Source organism: Lissotriton vulgaris, chromosome 2_1 (assembly GCF_964263255.1).
Source record: "Lissotriton vulgaris chromosome 2_1, aLisVul1.2, whole genome shotgun sequence".
Lineage (NCBI taxonomy): Eukaryota > Metazoa > Chordata > Amphibia > Caudata > Salamandridae > Lissotriton > Lissotriton vulgaris.
Genome location: NC_141687.1, coordinates 2,072,797,732 through 2,072,824,219, shown reverse-complemented (window position 1 = coordinate 2,072,824,219; position 26,488 = coordinate 2,072,797,732).

The window sequence follows — 26,488 nt, the reverse complement described above, 5'->3', positions numbered from 1 at the left end:
CTTGCTGGCATGTGTATCTTTACATGTTGTACTGTCATAGGTACAAATGATCCATACATCATCTGAGGGTCAACAAGGTTTCCATTCTGATTACATTACATTTGTATGTGTTGGCCAATGTGTACATGCCAATAGCATTCTGTAATGGGTAGACAGAGAAGATGTAACCACATACAGGAATGTGTGTGTCACCGGTGAGTCACACATACCCAATGGCATTGATGGATGTCTATAGCCAGGTTAAATTGTTGAAGACTTCCAGTACTATCTGACAATGTGAGTTTGCATGTCATTGAGAAGGGTGTATTCAATTAGGTGTGATGCGCATGTGTATTGGTGGATGGTCATTCTGTGCCTGGTGACATGCACCAAGGAGTGACATGCTGACATGTTGGGGTCATATGTGTGTGTCAGCACTCAGTAGTACATTTGTATTTGTGGGACAAGGAAGGTACATTCAACTCTTCTGTACCACAGGTGACACCTAGCTAAGCTTCTCATGTGCAGCTCTCAACTGCATCATCTGGCAGTGAAAAGATGTTAAAGTTTCACATCAGAAGTTTGGAATGGGCACTTCTATGTCACCTTCTTCTTGGTAGTCATATATTGCTGCAACTTAGCTGTAGCAGGTGCCCAGCATTTCTACATGTTGTAGGTTAAGGACACCTGACCATTTGCTGATTGCAGGGCCTTGTGTGCATATGTAGTGATGCATTACATGTGGACATCCCATTTGATGACATCAGGTAACAATGGTATGCTGGAAGGGCCTAGGTTTACAGGGTAATGATATCTCTAGCTACCTACATGAGGCTGGATTTGGGACAAGGTCACACATGCAGTTGATGCAGACTATAGTTAGGACACCATTATGTGTGACCTTGCACAGGTCATGTAGTATTCATGCTTGTGCTCATTCCAATGCTGGAGGCAATGTAGTCATCATTCCACAATTTGTGATCGGTGCAATTGTGCAACTGTCTAAAGTGTTGCCTTATGGTCTGTTTCCCCAGTGTGTTCGTGCATTTGCAATTAACCTATTTCTACTAATATTACAACACAAGGCAGCAGAGGAGACAGGGCGAAGACCGTTGGGGAAGCAGCTGGCCACAGTGGTTCCTGTTGCACCAGTGACACAGAGCGAACTAGTGGCCCACAGGGTGGTAGGAGTGCCATATTGGAGCCAGAATACACATCTGCATTGTCATTGTCTGAGTTAAGCTGCAGTGGCCACTCCCTGGTGGTGGCGGACTCCCCTGGACCTGTGTCAGCAACATAAATGACTGCCGCCCTCATTCCATCACCACCCTCGCTGCTGCTCCCCAGCCAGCTGTGTGGGCCAGCTCCCCTAAGATGGGATGTAATTGACATCCTGAGGCAGATCTCTGTAGGCCAGACTGCAGTGCTGAAGGCCATGCAGGTGCAAAGCCACCATCTGACACAGATGGTGTCGTGCCTTGAAGGCATTTAGGCTGAATATGTCTCTTTACACCACAAGCAAATACCACGCGGTGGGTCAAAACGTGGACGTTACATCGTCTACGTTGTTACCACAAATGGCTTTACATCGCAAGTCGTATCTTTGACTTGCACTAGATGGCGCGCTGGACTTAGGAATAGTATAAATTACTATTCCTACTCCAGTTAGCGCAACAGCAGGTAATGTATTGGATTTAAAATCCAACACATTACCTGGTGTTGAGGGCCATTTAGCGCAAGTCGCTGAAATGACTTGCGATGAAATGCCATGCAAAGTAACGACGCGGATGATATAACATCTGTGTTGTAACCTACCCATGTGGTATTACCCGCCTTGAAACCGCTGTTTCCCATTCAGGCTGACATGTCTGCCCTACAGAAATCTATTCAGGTTTTGGCTTCCACATACACAGCAGCCTTCCACCAATTCTAGCTTTCCACCCAACCTCCAGCCTCTTCCCCATCCACAATCCCTATTCCTGTACCTACCAAAACCACAGGCACACATAAGCATACATCTACCTCAACATCCACACGCAACACATGACAACAGAAACATTTGGAAAAAGACAGGCACACTACCACTCACCAGGCAGTCCACCCCCTCACCACCACTGGACATGCACCCGGACACCACACCCACTGCACCACATACATCCACAGCACACATTGATCCAGACACAACCCCAGCAGACACAGCCACTACTCAAATACAGGCAGATACCACACCACCATGCAAAGCCACTATACACATACAAGCAGACACCACACCACCAGACCTAGCCACTACCAATATCACACACCCAGACATCACACCCAAACCACTAGCAACTAACACATCACTCATTGGCAAGGGATAGGAACATTCATCACCCAAATACACACAGAGTCATGCACAACATGCATCCACACCTCAGACTTCACGTCTCTCTACCTCCAACACCCAATGCCCTGGCTTACCTCTACCCCAGTCTCCCAAAAACATACCCTGTTTGCCCTTGACCTCTTCCCAGCCACAGCTGCCCCTGCAAAGCCCAAAAATCTTCTTTCCCACCCCCACCATCCCCTTCCACCCCCACCCCACCGCAGATCTTCTAAAACCAGACAAAACCTAAAAAAACTGGTGCCACCCTTCATGCTTACCGAATCGCCTGTATGGTGAAACCCAGCCCTCCCAAACCCAGGTCCAGCCCTCCCACAGACCAACCCAACCCTCCCAAACCCAAGCTCAGCGCTCTCAAGGATCAACCAAGCCATCCCGATCCCAACACCAGCCAACTCAAATAACATCAGAGATGAGCCTGGACTGCCCACTAGGTGCCCCTTCCTGGGGAGATTTCCCCGGCAATGTTCTGGTAGGCAAGTTAGGTGTAGTAGTGAATGCAAAATGGTGGGCAGCCCATTTTATATGTATTTGGTCTGGTAGATCGAAATTTAAGCAAAGATATGTCTTGGAATGGGAGTTTTATTGTGGATGTGTAGTTTATGATTTTGTTCGTATAAAGAAAGGATTTATTCCACTTCCTTTTCAATGAGAGACATTTTTATTTGGGAAATGTGAATGTGAGGGGTTAAAATAAAGGTAGAACAAAGTTGCAAACATTGTATTAGGGATCTTTTTTTCAATAATAGGCATATTGTGTAATGTTTGATTTATAATGTTGAGTTGTAGAATGTGTTTTGTAAAAGATTAGTTTGTAAATTCTTTGTTGTTATTTTGTTTTAATTTGCTTTTCTGCGTTGGTTACAAGGACGGATTGTAACGGGATGCGTGCTGAGGTGATACATGGTATGGTATGCGTGGTAAATACACATTTAATGACACTCTATGTACATGCGTGGTAGTGTTTTTTGTGGTGATAACATGCATTGTAGTAGTAAGTGTGTTGTAAAAACTGCATTGTTGAGGCATGCGTGAAAAAGGCACTCGATTTCTCATCATAAATCTCACCTGCAGGGTATCTCAGCCAGTCCTGCGTTGATACAGACCTTGATTGGTGCCTTCAGGGGGCAGCCAAGCTCCAGCTCAGAACCAGTGATAGCCCTCTCTGTACTGCACCAGTAAGCACTGGTGCAGGGACTGATCAAGGACACATGTCCCATTATGGGCTACCAGGCCTCTGCACACAAGACAGAAGTCATTTTCTACTGGAGGTCTTTCTGTCATGTCTGTATGGTTGCTGCCTCACTAATTTCTGCAGGGTGGAATTCCTGCTCAAGAGAAGGTGCCCCCTCTTTTTAACCATCTCCTAGGTTTTCCCTAAAATAAAGTAAATGCATGAGTTTTTCAACTCACATATTGCATCCCATTTTCCACTACACCATATAGATCCTCCCTTTCAATACTGGAAGCCCACTCACCACCAGAAGGTTTCTCTGGCAAGTGAGGCAGGCCAAACAAGAAGCTTCCAGGGTGGTGTGTGAGGCCTTGCCTCACAACTTTATTAGAATCCTTGGTCCTTACATTTAGGGAGACATATAGTTCATTGGGGTCCCCCACATTTAGATAAAGTTTACTCTGGTGAATACTCCTATAGTCTTGATAGATTTGTTTCATCTACTTTTTTTGATAGCCTAGACTGTTTCAGTTTATCCCCAGAGTAAGCCTGTATCCTCCTTTGTCTTAAGCAAGCAATAATTGTTGAAAAAATCCACATAAACCCTGGAAATTCCAACTATTATTCAATAGTCCGCCTCCCTTCAGAGTTAAATATCTTGGAGATATAGGTCAACGCCAACTTACATAACATGTTGAAGACAATGACATCTTCAACTTGGATGTTTATTTTCCACTCATTGATGTAGACAGTCCTAATTGCAGTGTTTGACGTCTTACAAACAATTCTGGACTTGTAACTGCTGCTTTCTTTTAATCGTATAGGCTATTTCTGATAAAGTTGGGTATTTTAACCCTCGATACTGGTAAGTCCTGGGCTTCAATTGTTTCTCGAGGGTCGTGAATAAGTGGATGTATTTTTATTAATCCAGTCAGATCAACCTAAAGTTCTAGCAGTAGTCTGACAATATCATCACCTGCATGCTTACCTTCTATTTTTCCTTTAGAGCTTCTCTTCTCTAGTCTCCACAGTTAGACAGGTAGTCTAAATGATTTGCGCCCACTAAGGCCGAGTCACAAAGGGAGTGCCTAGTGTAGCAGGGAGAATGCTCGAGGCCACAGCTTTGACCCCTGAATACCTCCAAATGACGTTCATGTTTGCTTTACTGACAGTATCCTTTCACTTGCTCCTCAAGTAAATAGGGTAACTTGTACCTGTTTTGAGCTGCTTAAGCCCTGATTAAGATCATACTTTTCTCCCTCTATCTCATCACACAGAAGGGTTACAGTCAGCAACAGGCCACTTACCTGTTGTTACCCAAGTAAATTAGATAACAACTGCAAGCTTATTCTTAGCCTGAGCAAGAAATGTTTGGTTTCATCCTATTTTGAAAGGTGTGAATGGCATCTAAACAATAAGAAGAATGTTTTCAAAATAAGTTGCATCAGCCACATACTATAGATATACTTTTCTTGTCTGTGTGCCTCTTGAGATACATCCAAACTGCTCTCAGATCATCGTCTCTAGCGTGGATTATAATATTGCGTTTACAAATTTAAATCAATCCAATAAATCACTTAGTGGTGAATGTCAGCCCTCATACAAAGGGTAATAAGGCTGTTAATCGTGGAAAAGAACCATCTGACTTGATCAACATTGTCAGAAACTTCATAAATTTCCTTTCAATTGCATTAGTCGCTAAATGTTAACTAACTGCATTTGAACGAGTTTACCTAACATTGCACCCGTAGAGTCTCTTTGAACCACCTTCAATGTGAAAGTCAATTATTCACTCGTGATTTAAATACCATTTGTAGGGTAAATGTTCATTTGAAACATCCCTGTGAATGTTCCCATTTTCTCTAGACTTTTCTTGTATTTTACATTTTCTACAATAATATCTGTGGCCCCTAACCCACTGTAAAAATCATGAAGGAGTAGCCCCTCTCAGGCTCCCCGGCAGAGGCACTGACTGGTTGCAGCATTACGGGGTTTGAGTGATGTTGTCGTGCGCATGGGTGATGCCTACTAACCTAACTTTCTAGATTAATCCAAGTAGCGTGGTGCAGATTGGGACCCATTTGTGTTTTATTAATGATTGGAAGTATTCACTCACATTAGGTGCATAGGTTCTGCAATACGAATCGCAAACATCAAAACATATTCTCAATGTTGATAGTTCAAATCACTAGCCCTCACCTGAACACAAATATCTTTATATTTGTATGAGTGTTGTTTATAATATCGACGATGGCTGTTGTCTACAAAAACTAACAAGGATAGCACAAACCCCTTCATGCATTCCTTTCTGCTCCTTTGTCTCTATGACGTCTCTATTTCTATATAAAGTTGACCACCAAAGTAGAGTTCTAGATACTGTGCATGTCCAAGTGCACATTAGCAGTAGCCATGATAGTGCATTCTGAGACAAACATAAGGGATGTCCTTTCCAGAAGCTCCTGTGAGGAGCAAAGCTCTGTTCCAACTTTTTTGGTTGCACATATAGGGGCCTATCCACAAACTGCATGATGTAGTCAGCTTACCAGTACTACAATAGTACTATTCACATACTACAAAACGCTATGCACAAACCTACATGCAGCGAGCTCCGCCTATGCATGCCCTCTCTTTTTTAAGTGGAGATACCCGCCCCAAATGCAGAGGTCTCTATGCATGTAACAATATTTTCCAGGCTGAGGAGTGGCTTGAATATGGGAAATACTTACTGGTAAATGGGATGGGTTTATAGAAGCGTAAGGAGGGGTTTAGGTAGGGATTAGGAGGGGATTATGGAAAGGTAGACACCCACCCACAAAACAGTAAACCCAATGCTATTCATATACTGCACTTATTCAAATGCTACAGCCAAACTGTCCCAAACCAGTTTAAATGTACTTCAGCTCAGACTTCGAGTAAGCCCAACACCACACAAGGCCAACCACTTGAACAGCAATACACTTCTATAGAAAATAATGGAGGCAGGGACCATATGAAATAATGTTAAAATATACTAACGTTTTTGAATTTTAAACATATAAATATGTTGTATACATTGTATATATCTATATATATATATATATATTCACTGAAAAAATACACAGGTTTCAGGCACGTTATAGTTAGAAATTAGCATTTAAAAAACCTTAGAAATTCACGAAAAAACCATAGGTTTCAGGGACGTTATAGTTAGTTGAACATTTGACTCATATAAAACCAGAGAAATTCGCCTGTTATAGTTTGTTGAGCTAACTATAACTCGCGCGCTCACAATCCACTGCTGATGATGTCACATATTACATCACTCATGACATGGTCAGTGACATCACTGATGATATCTCAAATGACATCACTGATGACATCACTCATGACATCATCCAGTGAATGTGTGTTTCTGTAAAGTATAAATATGTTTTATACATATATGCCAATGTGTATTGAAGAATGAATGCATTTACAAGTGCCTAAAGGAATTATTTCCGAGGTGCGTGACTGACTGTACAAGTGAGTGATTGAACATGTCTTACTGAATGCATGGGTTGGTGACTAAACTGTATGAAAGTCTGTATTAGTCTCTCCATTGGTGTGTAAGCAACTGCATGGGTTGCTGAATAGCTACATGAGTGTTTATATAGGTTATTGATTTGAGTCTGAGTATCTGTATGGGTCCCTGAGTGTCTGTGTGGGTGGGTGGGTGTATGAGTCTGTGCATAGATATCTCAGTGGGTGATTCAGTGGTTGTATGGATTAAAACGTGCATCTGTGATGGACTGTATGGATGAGTTAGTGTGTCTATGGGTGTGTTGGCGGATGAATAAATGTCTCAGTGGTATATCTGTGACTAACTACATATGTTTTAAGGCACTATATGTGAGTGTTGGAGTATATAAATGAGTATACGTGAGACTAAGTTATTTGAAGAGTGGGTGTATAAATAAGTGTCTGCTTCTATCAGTGATTGTATAAGACAGTAAATATGTGTTAGTATCTTTGTAAATAAGTGATGTGGTATGTCTAAAATTAACGAAGTTGGTGTGCATTACTGTATACATGAGTAAATGGGTATGTGATTGATTCTTTGCATTACTGACTAGGTGTGTGAGTAACTCTATGGATGAGTGGCAGAGTGTGACTGCATGTATAGATGTATGAGTGCATATTATAGTCCTGTATTGATGAGTAACTACATGCAAAAGTGACTGGATGTGTGTGTAGACCTAGGAAATAGTGAGTGCTATGTAGTATATGGCATTCTTCTGTGTATGGTTTCAAAAATAGTAGTCAGGCTTTTAGAATGGGTGTATCAAAGTTTATATTAGACCATCAGTATGTGCGTCAGATTGTCACATGGATGATGTTATGAGTGATGTCATCAGTGATGTCTTTTGAGATGTCAACAGTGATGTAATCAGTGATGTCACTTAACATGTCATGAGTGGTGCATTGTGGGCGTGTGAGTTATAGTTAGCCCAACTAACTAGAACAGGTGAATTTCTCTGGGTTTTTATGAGTCAAATGTTCAACTAACTATAACGTCCCTGAAACCTATGTTTTTTTAGTGAATTTCTAAGGTTTTTTTAAATGCTAATTCCGAACTATAACGTGCCTGAAACCTATGCTTTTTTCAGTTAATTTCTAAGGTTTTATAAATGCTAATTCCTAACTATAACGTCTGTAAAACCCGTGTTTTTTTCAGTTGATTTTGAAGGTTTTTTTAAATGTTAATTTCATATTTTAATGTTTTTAAAACCTATATTTTTTCTAATATGTATTTTAATATTTTAGAACTCTGTTATACTTCTTTTTTTTTTTAGTTGAAAATTATGTAATGTTTTATATCTTCCCCAAAATATATGTATATATATTTTTTTTGTTGAGAAAAAAACGGTGGCGTACCAAGCTCCATCACCACATGAAACCTATCTGCCATATTGCTAAACTCGTAAATGATGCGCATTTTATATCCGACGAGGTTGTGGCACCGTGTACCATGTAACATCATATACGCATGAAGTCACCCCAGCTGCTACTTTGTTATCCGACGGGTACTCAGTACCAAGCCACGTGTTACGTCATGTACGTATGGGGCCGCGCCCACTGCGTGTTACGTCACAGACATTTAGTGTTGCGTCGGGTACGCCATTCCCTTTAAACAGTATATGAAAGCAAGCAATAATCTAAACCATTTTAAACATTTATATATTTCTAACAGTAATAAACTTAAATTATAATAAATAAATATTGTCAAAATCGCGTCGGGTGCGGCTTGCTTGCACGCTCGGTGCCTGATTGCCATGTGGCCTTCAAAAAAAGCATTTGATTGCTTCATAACATTTCCCATTGTAACAGTTGGATGACCCCACCCATTTTACTCATTCTCTCTACAGCGTTTGATGAGAGACACCTCTTCTGCTTAGAAAGCTTTTTTGAAAACTGTTTTCCTGTATACACATATATTATGCAACACACAACATGCAACTATCATCTTGATCAATAGTCATCAATCGTCATCAATAGTACATTAGCCTTCCACGTGTGATTGCCATGCATCTCTAACGTTCTATCAAAAAACGAATGTGTGTTACAAAATGCCCTATTGTGTGTGTGTGCTTCCTTTCGGCATGGGTATTCGTGGCTCTAAGAAGTATCCGGAGCCACGGACAGAGTGCACATCCTAGATCACATGTGACAAACAGTAAACAGCAATGTGATGATTTTGTTTGCTGTTTGCTCTGTTGTCAGGCTTTACTAATATAGTATTGTGTTATATGTGAGACTTTCAGATTCATATTTGACATGCATTGCTTGACTATAATGAGCGTTATCACTGTGTATGACGTAGCCTAACTGCTGATCCTTCTTCCATCCAAGCACAATCACTAGTGTACGCTTCGCGATAGCAAAAATACAAGAAATTCTCTTTTGCTTTTTTGTTGAATATTGAGACTTTTGTCTCAAAGAGACCTTGGTTCAAGGCAATAAACAATGAGGGCTTTTAGAGATGCGACCAGATTAACAAATTTACATGTTTGCAGAATTGAGATATTTCAATTGTAAACATCAGGCATCAAAGGTAACAATGAGAGTGGAGAGACAAGAGGATAAGTTATATCTCTTTTTTAATTTGTTAATTATTACATGTATTCAAGTTAAAAACATCAAATTTATTCATAAAAAACATTTCATATATAAAACAGTTCATGAAGAAAAAGGATTCGCAATAGCAACACTTTCAATAATACCGCACACCATTGACATGCGTGTCTGCGCATATCCACAACCTTGACAACGACATGTGATGTTCGCCATTCAATCTTTTCAAACACCATCTCATTACCGATAGTTTCAGCCCTCCTGCCACATGCTACGCTAATGTAAATTGCACACTCTGGGAGGTCAAAACTACAAAAGAAACATACATAAGTACACTTCGTGGCCAGGCAGAAACTGAACAACCCCCAGGTCCCCGGAATAATTATTCATACCCCTACGCTGGCCTGGCGTAGGCAAGCCCAGCCACTTTGCGTATGTATAAATAGGATAACCAGGAAGCCACATGTCCCTCTTCTCCCACACTGCCTCAGGTGATATGGCCGCATCCACCTCGCATATCATAATGCGCAATAAAAAAAAAAGACAACCATGAGGTGTACACCATCCTGGCAATCACACTGGCTTTAAATTGTGGGCCCTACTGCCCGTCGTCTTCGAAAGGGATCCGTGAGGTGAACACCATCCTGAAATCATCATTCCAGCTGAATTGTGAGCACTGCTGCCCGTAGTGTTTGCTCACACAACCATGACAGAAGGTGAGCAGAGCGGTCTTGGTGCACAGGGGCTCCAATTGAATGCGGTGCGGCGGAAGGGGTGGGGTGGGATGAATCAGCCTGGCTGCTCAGGTGCGAACAACCGATGTTGCTGTGCGTAATGATGTGATCTCTGACCTGATTCAGTCTCATCTCTGTCTCATTTTAAAGACCTGCTGGACCATACTGTAGCCCTGAACCAGTGGGCAGCGCTGCCCTACAGACACCTGTTGAGTGCGGTGCTGCCGGAGGGGTGGGGTGCATCAGCCTGAGTGCGCGTGTGGGAATAAGCATTGTTGCCGTGCGTAATGATGTCATCTCTGACCTCATTCAGTCACATCTCTGTCTCATTTTAAGGACCTGCTGGACCATACTGTAGGCCTGAGCCAGCGGGCAGCGCTGCCCTACAGACTTGTGGCGTTGGCTTTTAGGGCACTGTAATAAGCTCGTTACTAAGTGTACATGCACACAGCCTTCCGCCACTGCATTACACACGCACATTATCCTTCTCCCATGCGCTCTGTTCCTTTCTATGTGAACCTTCATATAACGTATTATTATTTAAACCTTGTGTATTCTTGTGCACTCCAACTCCTCTTTGAACCACGATTACCACTAACAGTTTGTAGATCGTTTTTCATAAACAAAGGATGCACTCAACTCCTGTATTCTATTAAGCTTGAAATAAACCTTCAATTCCCTCCAGACGTTTCAACCATTAAATAATTTCTCCCTTTTCAGACACTGAATTGATTGGCTCAAGATGAGCAGATGCGGAAGCTCGCCCCGCGATGATGCCCTGGGCATTCTGGCGCTTTCCATCGTGGTATCAAGACACCGTCCCCGACCAGAGACCTGCTTTCCTACCGTACAAATGTACCCCAGACTTGCAGCTTGCACCAACACATCATGGGACACACCATTGGTGGCAGGTGAGCAGTGAAACCTCGGTGTGCAGGACCTACAATTCAGCACTGTGCAGGGGAAGGGGCTAGGGTGCAGCACCCTGGGTGCACAGGTGCATGCAAGCGATTTTCCGTAGCTAATAATGTAAGACCATATTATCAAAGAACTGCGATAACATTATTGTCGCTTTAGCGGCAGGAAACTGCAGCTAAAGTGGCGATAATGGGCTTGATAATATGCCCTTGTGAATCCCATAGAAGCCCAGGTTCACACCAGAACCTGGGCTTCTATCGGAATTTACAAGGGCATATTATCAAGCCCCATATCGGCACTTTAGCTGCAGTTTCCTGCTGCTAAAGCGGCGATAATGTTATCGCCGTTCCTTGATAATGTGGCCTCTAATCTCTGGATTCATATGTTTCATTTTAAGGACTTGCTGGACCACACTCTTTCTCGCGGACACCAGCGTCCTAGACAAACGGGTGATGGGAGGGTAAACACTGAGGACTGGGTGCAGTAGGCCAATGCTCTGTCTCCTCCTCCCTCTCTTCTTTTGACTCTCCCTCTCCTTCTCCCTTCCACCCACTCCCTCTCCCTCCCATTCTATCATCCTTTCATACGGACTACCTTTGTTTACCTCTTAGTACCTCATAGAACACATACTTATGTACCTCTTAGTACCTCTTAGGTACCTCTTAGTACCTCATAGAACACATACTTATGTTCCATTTTTGTCTTGCAGGTTTTCTACGCTGCTTCCACTGGAGTCCAACCCACGTTTTTTATATTATACTGTTTGTTCTATTAAACTTACATTTCTATTTATTTGTGTTTTATTAAAAGTTACTTTTTTTCTTCAAATAAATAACTCCCTGTATCGGTGCTCCGTGGCCCTCCATAGATCCGAGGTGGTGCCAGCTCGGCATCTGGACCGCCGCCTTGAATATACGCTCCATCTGTGGATTAAAACGGACTACATCTCCCCGAAACCCTAACGCAACTCTTATACAGAGAAGCTGATACACAGCATAATTAGGGGGATGTGGGCATGCCTATGTTTCTTTGAACCGCAACAGCCTCTGAGGAAGTGCAATACAAAACGCGTCAGGCTGCGGTTTACTGCTGTAATGGACTGCAAAGAGGGTTGCTCATACCATTAAAGACGCTTTTACAGGGAGAAGCGGTTGTGTGCAGTGTGCTGCTTACTTTTGGTCACCCCACGGAGCGTATATTCAAGGCGGCGGTCCAGTCGCCGAGCTGGCACCACCTCGGATCTATGGAGGGCCACGGAGCACCGATACACGGAGCTCACCTACGTGGAGCATGCATCTCCCAGAAACCCTAACGCAACTCTTATACAGAGCAGCTGATACCCGGCATAATTAGGGGATGTGGACACGCCTATGTTTCTTTGAACCGCAACAGCCTCTAAGGAATGCAATACGAAACGCGTCAAGCTGCGGTTTCCTGCTGTAATGGACTGCAAAGAGGGTTGCTCATTCCATTAAAGACGCTTTTACGGGGAGAAGCGGTTGTGTGCAGTGTGCTGCTTACTTTTGGTCACCCCATGGAGCGTATATATATATATATATTTTCACCTCTCCCATTTAGCAAAGTACATCGTCATGTCTGATGCTGGTATATAACGTTGTTACGTCAATCGTAACCAGTAACATGTTTTTCTTCCATGGGAGATCATATATCTTCCGTAAGAAATCGCTTGAGTCCTGTATGTACGATGGCAATTGTTTCACTATGGGACAAAAAAATGTACTTGGAGGTATTTTCAAATGCCCCCCCCCCCCCCATAGCGGAGATAATAGGCCGCCCCGGTGGATTATCTGTGCTTTTGTGCACCTTTTCGATAAGGTAGAACACTGGAGTGACTGGATTAGAGTTTTTAAGAACACTATTATCTTAAAAGGGCATTAAAATTAACATAATTCTTTATGTAAATATTTATTAAACAAATATCCCACCTACAGTCCAATGTTTATGTTTATTATTTTATATATATATATATTCACTGAAAAAACCATAGGTTATAGACCATATATAGTTAGGGATTAGCATTTAAAAAACCTTATTTTATTTGCACAAAACCATTGAAATTCCATATATAGTTAGTTGCACTAACTATATATCGCGGACCCGCAATCCACTGCTAATGATGTCACATATTACATCATTCATGACATGGTCAGTGACATCACTGATGACATCACTGATGACATCTCAAATGACATCACTGATGACATCACTGATGACATCTCAAATGACATCACTGATGACATCACTGACATCTCATTTGACATTACTGATTACATCACTGATGATATCATTTATGTGATAATACATCTTCAGACTCTAATATAACCTTTGATACACTCAGTGTAAACAGGCACTCACAGACTGTCACACATCCATGGAGTTACTCACACACCTATTCAGTCATGCAAAGAATCAATCACATCTCCATTTCCTTAACTATACAGTTATACACACCTTACTTATTCAAACATATACTAACACATATTTACTCTCTTATACAATCCTTGATACAAGTTCACAATGATTCATACAGCCACTCTCACATTCACTGACTCTTATGTTCAGTTATTTATATATGTCAACTCTCACATGGAGTGTGTTTTACATATGTACTTACTTTGACATGTAGAACTGAGATATCCATTCACTCACCAATATACTCATGCACACAGTCAACTGTCCATACAGCTGTTTCTACATGCACTTTTGAACCCATACACCTAGGGAATCAACCGCTCACACATCTATGCACAGAGTTATACACCTCCCAGCCACCCACACACACACTCAGTCTCCCATACAAATACTTGGGCAACCATTCAATAACCCATATAGTTACTGATATAGCTACTGATTTAAACATGCAGCAGTTTACAGAAGAACATAAATATTGATTGCCAAATTAAGACACTTTAATCACTAACCCATGCACTCAGTGAGACACATTTAATCATTCTCTCATACAGTCAGTCATGCACCTACTAAATCCTTCATCCAGACACTTATACATCCACTCATTCTTCAATATGTAAGACATATTTTAACTTTACAGAAACATACAGTCACTGGGTGTTGTCATCAGTGATGTCATCAGTGATGTCATTTGAGATGTCATCAGTGATGTCATCAGTGATGTCACTGACCATGTCATGAATGATGTAATATGTGACATCATTAGCAGTGGATTGCGGGTCCGCGATATATAGTTAGTGCAACTAACTATATATGGAATTTCAATGGTTTTGTGCAAATAAAATAAGGTTTTTTAAATGCTAATCCCTAACTATATATGGTCTATAACCTATGGTTTTTTCAGTGAATTTTCAAGGTTTTTTAAATGCAAATTCCTAACTATATATGGTCTATAACCTATGGTTTTTTCTGTGAATTTCATTGGTTTTTTAAAAGCTAATATCTATAGCTGTAAAATATATTCTTTATTAAGTGACGTATCACGTAGCCCGTGAGACGCCTCATGATGCATCGCATAACCGTGACGTATCGTCTCTGCAGCGCAAACCAAACCCAAAACGTAAGCGCGCCAGAACACGCTTAAAGATATATATATATTTTTTTAACCTTAATTAGACAAAATCCACACGTGCACATATCACAAACGTTCAAAAAACACAATATGTCGGACTCCCGTTACGCTGCCGGTTAGCTGCCCGGTTAACGTACCAGGAAGCACCTTTACCGCGAAAATCGCAAAAAAAATTTTTTTCACCCCCCAGGGAACTTTAATAGCCCCCTCATCAATCCTAGGGGTTCAGGAGGGGTCTGCCTTACCCCTTTCATTCATTTACACCTTTTTTTTTCCACCTCTTGTCTCTCGATCCCACAGAGAGACAAGATGGCGGCCGCTCCAGACTGTTTACAATGATAACAGCCAATCAGCTTCTCCTCAGACTCCCGTTACACTGCCGATTAGCTTCCCGGTAGCTGCCCGGTTAGCTGCCCAGTTCGCGTACCAAGACGCGTCTCTACGGCGAAAAAATCGGATTTTTTTGTTTGTTTTTTTTTGGCCCCACGTGGCTTTATAATATCCCCCTCATAAATCCTAGGGGGTCAGAAGGGGTCTACCTTGCCCTCTTTCCTTCATTTCCCCCTTTGTTTTGGCCTCCTCTTGTCTCTCGATCCTACCGAGAGACAAGATGGCGGCCGCTCCGGACTGTTTACAATATTGACAGCCAATCAGCTACTCCTCAGACTCCCGTTACACTGCCGGTTAGCTTCCCGGTTAGCTGCCCGGTTAGCTGCCCGGTTCGCGTACCAAGACGCGTCTCTACGGCGAAAAAATCTGATTTTTTTTTTTTTTGGGTTACACTGCCGGTTAGCTTCCCGGTTAGCTGCCCGGTTAGCTGCCCGGTTCGCGTACCAAGACGCGTCTCTACGGCGAAAAAATCGGATTTTTTTTTTTTTTTGGGTTACACTGCCGGTTAGCTTCCCGGTTAGCTGCCCGGTTAGCTGCCCGGTTCGCGAACCAAGACGCGTCTCTACGGCGGAAAAATCGGATTTTTTTTCTTTTTTTTGGGGTTACACTGACGGTTAGCTTCCCGGTTAGCTGCCCGGTTAGCTGCCAGGTTCGCGAACCAAGACGCGTCTCTACGGCGAAAAAATCGGATTTTTTTTTATTTTTTTTTGGGCCCGGCGTGGCTCTATAATATCCCCCTCATCAATCCTAGGGGGTCAGGAGGGGTCTACCTTGCCCCCTTTCCTTCATTTCCCCCTTTGTTTTGGCCTCCTCTTGTCTCTCGATCCTACCGAGAGACAAGATGGCGGCCGCACCGGACTGTTTAGAATGTTGACAGACACCGGAGAGCCAATCAGCTTCGCTTTGCAAAGTTCCGATACGCGAAAAGTTCGCGAACCGGAGCGCTGCCCGGAGCGCTGTTACAGATATATATCTTGATTTAAACGTTAATTTCTCAAAATCCACTGAAGCACATATATTGAGACCTAGCAAAGGCACATCGGGCTAACAGTCCCTACAATTTTGCCAAGTTTCGTGGAAATCCATTCAGCCGTTCGGGCTAAAAGTGAGTCCAACCGCCCTATGGAAATTAACATGGGAAAAACGCGTTTTGGGACCCCCCTTTTTTCTCGGCCCCCCCTTGACGAACCCCCCCCAAATTTTCAGGAGCTGCTCAGAAACAAAATGTGCCATTTTCCTGAAAATTTCAGCCGATTCCGTCCACAAACGCCAAAGTTATTAGACATAGAATTTTCAAAAGTCCCATAGGAAAAAAATCCTAACTATATATACCTACTGGCTATCGCCAGTAGGTAATATATATATATATATATATATATATATATATATATATATATATAATAATTAACATGAACATAATTCTTTATGTAAGTATTTATTAAACAAATATCCCACCTATATATATATATATATATATATAATAATAAACATATATATATATATATATATATATATATATATATATATATATATATATATATATATATATATATATATATATATATATATATATATATATATATATATATATATATATATATATATATATATGTTTATTATTATATATATATATATATATATATATATATATATATATATATATATATATAGGTGGGATATTTGTTTAATAAATACTTACATAAAGAATTATGTTCATGTTAATTATTATATATATATATATATATATATATATATATATATATATATCATAAACTTCCAAGTTAGACGCGCACTCAGAGGTAAAGTGTACACATTGTCGCTTTATTTGCTGTTACGCGTTTCGGAAGCCAAAACTCCCTTGCTCACACAGCAAGCCATTAGCTTTCCACCAGTTACATACACACAGCGTGATAGCCATAGAAACAGGACTGTACACATTTCATTTTGGCTGACATCTTTGAGTGTACTTGTTTTGCAATGTTCTTGTACACACAGTGTCTCTTTTTACACAACCACTTATTCATAAAAGTGATTAAGTACATTTCATCATTACTTCTTATCTCACATTTCATTCGCCACAGTGGCTGATTGTGCAGTGACTGTTTCTAAACCCCTCTTCTTTCGCCTAGTGGCTTAATAAGGGTTCAATGTCTCTGGTTAAAGCTTTATCTTTAAAAACAAAGAAAAAAGTGCAAAAAACATGAACTATAAGTGAAGAAATTTCTACTTAGTGAAGAAGTCTTCTACTCTATTTTCGTGAATCTTCTGGGTGACAGGCTCAATTCCTCGTGAAGTGCACGTGATCCCTAATATATCATCTTGATTCCGCCTGTTAGAGTAAAACAAAAATTAAAATTACAATCTTATTCTCATTAAAACATATTTCCAGCTTAGATATTTATACCAACATTCCTTCATTGTGACAAACATGTATGGATTTACGTTTCATAGGTACAGGATTCTTACTTTCTTTCTTCATGTATCATATAGATGAACTACCAATTCCTCATGGTCATTGTGCCCATTCGGTTGTCTTGTTTCTAGTTCTAAAATCCATTTGGACTCTCTTTTCCTCAACTGCATCTCTCTGTTACCCCCTCTCTGATTTTGCCTCACCTGTTCGATTGCAAAGTATGTTACCAGATTGCAATTCGATCTGTGATATTGCGCAAAGTGTCTTGCGACTGGGTATTGAGGGTCATGATTTGTGATTGCCCTAAGATGTTGCATCACCCTATTCTTAGCCATTACTGTTGTGCTGCCCACATATCTTTTTTTGCACGGACATTCAAGCACGTATATCACATGTGTAGAGCTGCACGTAAGGAATTGTGTTATCTTTCTTTTGGTCTTACCATGAGGGAGATCGAAGTCTTTTCTCATAGGGCTATACTTGCAGGCTTTACAGTGCCCACACGGAAAGAAACCTGCCAGATTATGTTGGTTCCTATCCCTGTAGTCTGTGATGTCTCCCTATATATATATATATATAAAATAATAAACATAAACATTGGACTGTAGGTGGGATATTTGTTAAATAAATATTTACATAAAGAATTATGTTAATTTTAAATATGTGGAATTCTTCCTCCAGGAACATGTGAAAGAGCTACCTTCCTATGTGAAGGATACCCAAGACTTTCTAAAAAAGATTGATACCATAAATTGGAAAGCTGAGTACATGTTAATAACAATGGATGTAAATTCATTATACACAATCATTGAACATGAACATGGCATAGAGGCATGCATGCATTATCTGAGAAAACTGAACATAATGTACCTAGAGCACACAAGGATGCTAAAGGAAATGATAAGAATATGTTTAGAAAATAATGTATTTATGTTTAATGGTGAACTGTACAAGCAAACAACTGGAACTTGCATGGGTACGAGCTTTGCGTCGAGCTTTGCGAATTTGTTCTTGAGTAAATGGGAAGAAGAGATACAAAAGGACCCCCAGTACAGACAGGCATTCGAAAGAGTCATAGTATGGCTTAGGTACATAGATGACCTTTTTGTAGTGTGGAGTGGGAATGATGCAGAGGCAGATGGATTTGTGAAACTTTTAAATACCAATGAGTACAACATAAAACTTACTCATCAAAAGGATAGATACAAGGTTGAATATTTAGACGTAGAAGTAAGAGCAGAAGGTGACCGTTTAAGAACAAAGTTGTTCAGGAAGGAGACAGCAGGCAATAGTGTCCTCCATGCTCTTAGCAGTCACCCTGACACCTTAAAATGGAGCATTCCCTATGGGGAACTGCTGAGAGCAAGGAGAAATTGTTCTAGCACAGAGGAGTACAAACGAGAAAGCGGAATAATGATACAGAGATTCAAAGAGAGAGGTTACCCCAAATGGGTTCTAGACAGAGCCCTGACAAAGATGGAAAATGTGACAAGGGAAAGCACTTTAATAACAAAAGAAAGGGATGCCCAAGAAAACGACACCACCAGGGTAATCCTAACATTCAATAGAGGGTCTCACAAAGTAAGAAAAATAATTGCAAAAAATTGGAACATCCTTAAAAGTGATCCTGTCATTGGCCCTGAGTTAAGCACTAGACCAGCCATTACCTACAGGAAAAGCCATAGCCTGAGGGACATACTCACGAAGGGAGACATCACAGACTACAGGGATAGGAACCAACATAATCTGGCAGGTTTCTTTCCGTGTGGGCACTGTAAAGCCTGCAAGTATAGCCCTATGAGAAAAGACTTCGATCTCCCTCATGGTAAGACCAAAAGAAAGATAACACAATTCCTTACATGCAGCTCTACACATGTGATATACGTGCTTGAATGTCCGTGCAAAAAAAGATATGTGGGCAGCACAACAGTAATGGCTAAGAATAGGGTGATGCAACATCTTAGGGCAATCACAAATCATGACCCTCAATACCCAGTCGCAAGACACTTTGCGCAATATCACAGATCGAATTGCAATCTGGTAACATACTTTGCAATCGAACAGGTGAGGCAAAATCAGAGAGGGGGTAACAGAGAGATGCAGTTGAGGAAAAGAGAGTCCAAATGGATTTTAGAACTAGAAACAAGACAACCGAATGGGCACAATGACCATGAGGAATTGGTAGTTCATCTATATGATACATGAAGAAAGAAAGTAAGAATCCTGTACCTATGAAACGTAAATCCATACATGTTTGTCGCAATGAAGGAATGTTGGTATAAATATCTAAGCTGGAAATATGTTTTAATGAGAATAAGATTGTAATTTTAATTTTTGTTTTACTCTAACAGGCGGAATCAAGATGATATATTAGGGATCACGTGCACTTCACGAGGAATTGAGCCTGTCACCCAGAAGATTCACGAAAATAGAGTAGAAGACTTCTTCACTAAGTAGAAATTTCTTCACTTATAGTTCACGTTTTTTGCACTTTTTTCTTTGTTTTTAAAGATAAAGCTTTAACCAGAGACATTGAACCCTTATTAAGCCACTAGGCGAAAGAAGAGGGGTTTAGAAACAGTCACTGCACAATCAGCCACTGTGGCGAATGAAATGTGAGATAAGAAGTAATGATGAAATGTACTTAATCACTTTTATGAATAAGTGGTTGTGTAAAAAGAGACACTGTGTGTACAAGAACATTGCAAAACAAGTACACTCAAAGATGTCAGCCAAAATGAAATGTGTACAGTCCTGTTTCTATGGCTATCACGCTGTGTGTATGTAACTGGTGGAAAGCTAATGGCTTGCTGTGTGAGCAAGGGAGTTTTGGCTTCCGAAACGCGTAACAGCAAATAAAGCGACAATGTGTACACTTTACCTCTGAGTGCGCGTCTAACTTGGAAGTTTATGGTAAATAATTGACTGGCGGGGCTCTGCCAGCCGTGAACGCGCCACCGGACTGTGGGAGGTTCCGCCGCGAAAGAGCCGTGAGAAGTAAGCAGCTGAACTTGGTGGAACTGCCGGCCCGTATTGAGGGAAGCGAGTCGCTGGGAAAGAAGCGTGAGCGACGCCTGTATGAGACAGCAAGCGGAGAAGCCCTTGAAAGCCTGATCGAACATCCCGAAGGTAAGCCCAGATTCCGAAGCTGGAACTTCAAAGACTTAGCGTGGAGACGCGAAGCCCTTTGAAGGAAAAGCCGAGAAGACGGGGGAGCCGACGGGTGTTAAAGGCACGGGAGGAGCGAAAGGGTACCGGAGGGCTAAAAACGGCACAAAGATCGAAAGGACAAGAAAACGCCTGCAACGCGCAGTTGAGAAAGTATCAATTGCGAAAGTCTCAACAGAACTTTAAAAAGGGCATCCGGAACTCCGGATTACGGAGGGAGGCTAAGTGGCACATAAACGCTTTAAGAAAAAGATCTATAAAGACTGTAAACGTGAGCACACGATCACGAAGCTAGGAGATAGCAACCCTAGCGTCTGATCACGGTAACTTCCAGCCCAATAAACCGAAGTTGTGACAAACTTTAAAAACACTCGTGACAGAACAAAGAATGGACGAAGACGCGCAACGCAGACGCGTGGCCCAGACACTACTGGCTAGAGCACCGGGAAAAGGGCAACAAGTGGGAGCCCAGAAGCAAGTGGAAACCTCATTCATAGGGAAACTAAGAAAATATGAAAAACTTAAGAAGAATGAAACACCCAAATGGTGGGAGGCAGTGTCTCTACAAGATTATGTAGACAAAAACATGATCCCAAGAGGACTGAGAATATACATAACACCCTCTCATGAGTCTCCCAACCCACGCATGCTGGAAGAGTGGTTTGAAAACTCAACAAGCAGTTCCAAAACAATGCTGTGTATACTGGTGAAATACGCCTGGGAGGATAGAGAGCGAATTCTCAAAGAAATACTGGAACTAGAGGAAAAACTCAGTAATGAAAGTGACCAAACAAGTGTAAAGAAATACAAGGAGGAAATGAAAGCCAGACTGGTCCAGTATGAAGAAGACATAAAACTGAGAAAACAAAGAAAACTGCATAGAGATTGCAATGACTATGACTCCGGGCGCATTCTAACATACAGCATAAAGTATGACCACCTGTATGACATGCAACAACCTACATCGTCCAACAAGTCTCCCCAGAGCCAAGGAGTAGGACCAGACATAGGCACCGCAGATGGATCAGACACTGAGGGCTCCATACACAGTACAAGTACTATCGCCGAAATGGACATAATCACATCTAAACCGACGTATTTAGACGAATTCCGAGCGCTGAAGAGGGGGCGGCAGTCGGGATTATTCTCACCCCCTCCAGTACAAAGAGGGAGAGGCACGAGAAGGAGGCCCCGGGGGAAAGCAAGAGGAGCCGGAAGAGGGTCGGACGAAGCAAACAACGCAGGAAAAGAAGGAAACAAAGGAAGAGGAAAAGAAGTGGAACGCGAGCCAGTGGGAACCAGGCGTGGGGGCTACAAGAAACGCAACCAATAATGGAGAACAATGAAATGGTAAACAAAACTATAGTAAATTTATCGAGTAGAGAGTTAACGGACGTTGAAAAGAAAACTTTGAGTTTGGGTCTTTCATTCTGTCCGACAGAAATATTCAACTACAGTGAGACCAGAATTGATATTTTCCGGTTCATAAGAAAATTAAAACTAAAAAAATGGCATGCTCTCAGGAACAACACTAGTAACTGGAACACACAGGAAACCATACCCCCGAGTCAGCCCTTATTAGAGGTGGGAGACGCTAATGCCATCCAAATAGCGCAGGACCTACTATATGAAGGAGACAATACAGGAACATACACCCGGGAGGTGGGCGCAGAATCATTGAACTTAACTACAGATAGAGCTGCCATGACTAGTTTTAAACCCAAATCTGTGTTCTTCCCCAATCTCCCACACGACAATGTAGACACTTTTCATGATGTAACTACCAAGGCGCTAATAGAATACAAGCACTGCCCAAGGGGAAAGGGAGGAGGTTTCAACCTAAATGCAAAACAAAAGAAAGCCATTGAATCCCTAGCGAATGATTCCTCCATTATAATACGCCCAGCAGATAAAGGGGGGAATGTGGTGATACAAGATCGGGAGGCATACATAGCAGAGGCAGCAAGACAACTAAACAATGAAAACTATTACTGTAAAAGTAATGGCAGCATATACAAAAATAACATCCTAACTATGTGGTCTAACCTAAGCAAGTGGCAGGAGGAAGGTCTCCTGTCTTGGGAGGAGTTTACCTTCTTGAAAAAAGATTATCCCAAATTGCCAATAATCTACTTTCTTCCCAAAATACACAAGAACCCACTTACACCACCAGGGAGACCCATAGTGTCATCTATAGGTAGTGTGTATGAAAATGTGTCAAAATATGTGGAATTCTTCCTCCAGGAACATGTGAAAGAGCTACCTTCCTATGTGAAGGATACCCAAGACTTTCTGAAAAAGATTGATACCATAAATTGGAAAGCTGAGTACATGTTAATAACAATGGATGTAAATTCATTATACACAATCATTGAACATGAACATGGCATAGAGGCATGCATGCATTATCTGAGAAAACGGAACATAATGTACCTAGAGCACACAAGGATGCTAAAGGAAATGATAAGAATATGTTTGGAAAATAATGTATTTATGTTTAATGGTGAACTGTACAAGCAAACAACTGGAACTTGCATGGGTACGAGCTTTGCGCCGAGCTTTGCGAATTTGTTCTTGGGTAAATGGGAAGAGGAGATACAAAAGGACCCCCAGTACAGACAGGCATTCGAAAGAGTCATAGTATGGCTTAGGTACATAGATGACCTTTTTGTAGTGTGGAGTGGGAATGATGCAGAGGCAGATGAATTTGTGAAACTTTTAAATACCAATGAGTACAACATAAAACTTACTCATCAAAAGGATAGATACAAGGTTGAATATTTAGACGTAGAAGTAAGAGCAGAAGGTGACCGTTTAAGAACAAAGTTGTTCAGGAAAGAGACAGCAGGCAATAGTGTCCTCCATGCTCTTAGCAGTCACCCTGACACCTTAAAATGGAGCATTCCCTATGGGGAACTGCTGAGAGCAAGGAGAAATTGTTCTAGCACAGAGGAGTACTGTCAGGATCCTTCCTAATGAACGGTCAGCAAGAGTTCTCAAAATGAGGAAACAGGACTGGAGTTTGGCTCCTTCCTGGTCCAAGGCGTGGAATTCACGGAATTCCAAGATGGCGTGCGAGCAGGACAACTGCCAGCCTAAGTTGCCAGTCTAGTTTTCTGAACATTCCAGACCGGAGTTCAGGTGAGGCGCGCGCTCTATCAGAGCTGCGCACTTCACCAAGAATTCAGCCCGAGGCAGTTAGAGTTTTCGAGTTAGAGTAGGAAACATTTTGAGGAAAGGTTATTTACAGATTTCCGGAGCAGTTTAGAGATTTATTCCTAGTAGCGACTAGTACCATAGTTTCCCTGCAGAAATTGCCACGTTGGGGTCTGACAGAAGAAAAGGAAAAAGAAACATTCTGAGAGACTTTTTCAAGAGAACGTGTGCCGCTTCAGGAGCAGAGCCAGCTGTCTTCACGTCACAGAAAACGGCTTTCACAGAGCTAAGTGAAAATTAATTTAGACAGTACTGTTGAAGAAAAAAAGAATTACGCTTTCAGCCTGTGACATTTAAAATCTAAGAGATAACAGTTGCATTTTCAGCAGGTGTTTCGAGACTCAGCAACAAGAAATTAAACTCGTCCCCCAGAGAAATGTAAATGATTGTTAAAAGGCAATTTAGACAATTACTTGAAGTAAATGGAAAGAAAAGGCTTACCTGAATCTAGTGAGACGAATAACTTGAGCAGGAAAGCAGCAGACTGAAAAGAAGAAAGACAAGTACAGATCACATAAAAAGAATAGCGGAATGCAGCATTGATGAGGTATTCACAAGCCAACATACAACACAAGAGGAAGAATAAAAGACACAGAGTTGCATAGCGTGGTAGGTCTGTAGTCTAGAAAAACACATATTCTAAGAGAAATAATAGAGTGGAATATTAACACAGTCATTTCATTTTAGTGAGTTTGAACACAAGGCAACTCCAGTTAAGAAAACACACAGTAGAAAGAAGAGCTGCAGGTCTATGCAGTCCCATGGGTATGTAGGTTTAATTAACAATAGAAGGAGGTAGAACAGAGTTAAGACTTATAGGCTAAAAATATTTGTATGTTTTAGTATTCACAGGAACATAGTTTGGCTGATAAAGTCAGAGGAGGATTCGCTGGAGTATCGAGGGACCGGACCAGTCTCTTCTGTGCCTTTCTTTTATTATGGTTATTTTCTCCACTTTTCCCCTTCCCTTCTTCTGATTGCTTGGAGTTATGATTTTAATCTGACTCCGACTGATTGGAGAGAGGGAGTTGGAAAGTAAGCATCTTCTGTTCCTGTGCAAGTCGACATAGAAGAAAAGGATTGGAAATTCGTGGAGCCCTGACAAGTACAAACGAGAAAGCGGAATAATGATACAGAGATTCAAAGAGAGGGGTTACCCCAAATGGGTTCTAGACAGAGCCCTGACAAAGATGGAAAATGTGACAAGGGAAAGCACTTTAATAACAAAAGAAAGGGATGCCCAAGAAAACGACACCACCAGGGTAATCCTAACATTCAATAGAGGGTCTCACAAAGTAAGAAAAATAATTGCAAAAAATTGGAACATCCTTAAAAGTGATCCTGTCATTGGCCCTGAGTTAAGCACTAGACCAGCCATTACCTACAGGAAAAGCCATAGCCTGAGGGACATACTCACGAAGGGAGACATCACAGACTACAGGGATAGGAACCAACATAATCTGGCAGGTTTCTTTCCGTGTGGGCACTGTAAAGCCTGCAAGCATAGCCCTATGAGAAAAGACTTCGATCTCCCTCATGGTAAGACCAAAAGAAAGATAACACAATTCCTTACGTGCAGCTCTACACATGTGATATACGTGCTTGAATGTCCGTGCAAAAAAAGATATGTGGGCAGCACAACAGTAATGGCTAAGAATAGGGTGATGCAACATCTTAGGGCAATCACAAATCATGACCCTCAATACCCAGTCGCAAGACACTTTGCGCAATATCACAGATCGAATTGCAATCTGGTAACATACTTTGCAATCGAACAGGTGAGGCAAAATCAGAGAGGGGGTAACAGAGAGATGCAGTTGAGGAAAAGAGAGTCCAAATGGATTTTAGAACTAGAAACAAGACAACCGAATGGGCACAATGACCATGAGGAATTGGTAGTTCATCTATATGATACATGAAGAAAGAAAGTAAGAATCCTGTACCTATGAAACGTAAATCCATACATGTTTGTCACAATGAAGGAATGTTGGTATAAATATCTAAGCTGGAAATATGTTTTAATGAGAATAAGATTGTAATTTTAATTTTTGTTTTACTCTAACAGGCGGAATCAAGATGATATATTAGGGATCACGTGCACTTCACGAGGAATTGAGCCTGTCACCCAGAAGATTCACGAAAATAGAGTAGAAGACTTCTTCACTAAGTAGAAATTTCTTCACTTATAGTTCACGTTTTTTGCACTTTTTTCTTTGTTTTTAAAGATAAAGCTTTAACCAGAGACATTGAACCCTTATTAAGCCACTAGGCGAAAGAAGAGGGGTTTAGAAACAGTCACTGCACAATCAGCCACTGTGGCGAATGAAATGTGAGATAAGAAGTAATGATGAAATGTACTTAATCACTTTTATGAATAAGTGGTTGTGTAAAAAGAGACACTGTGTGTACAAGAACATTGCAAAACAAGTACACTCAAAGATGTCAGCCAAAATGAAATGTG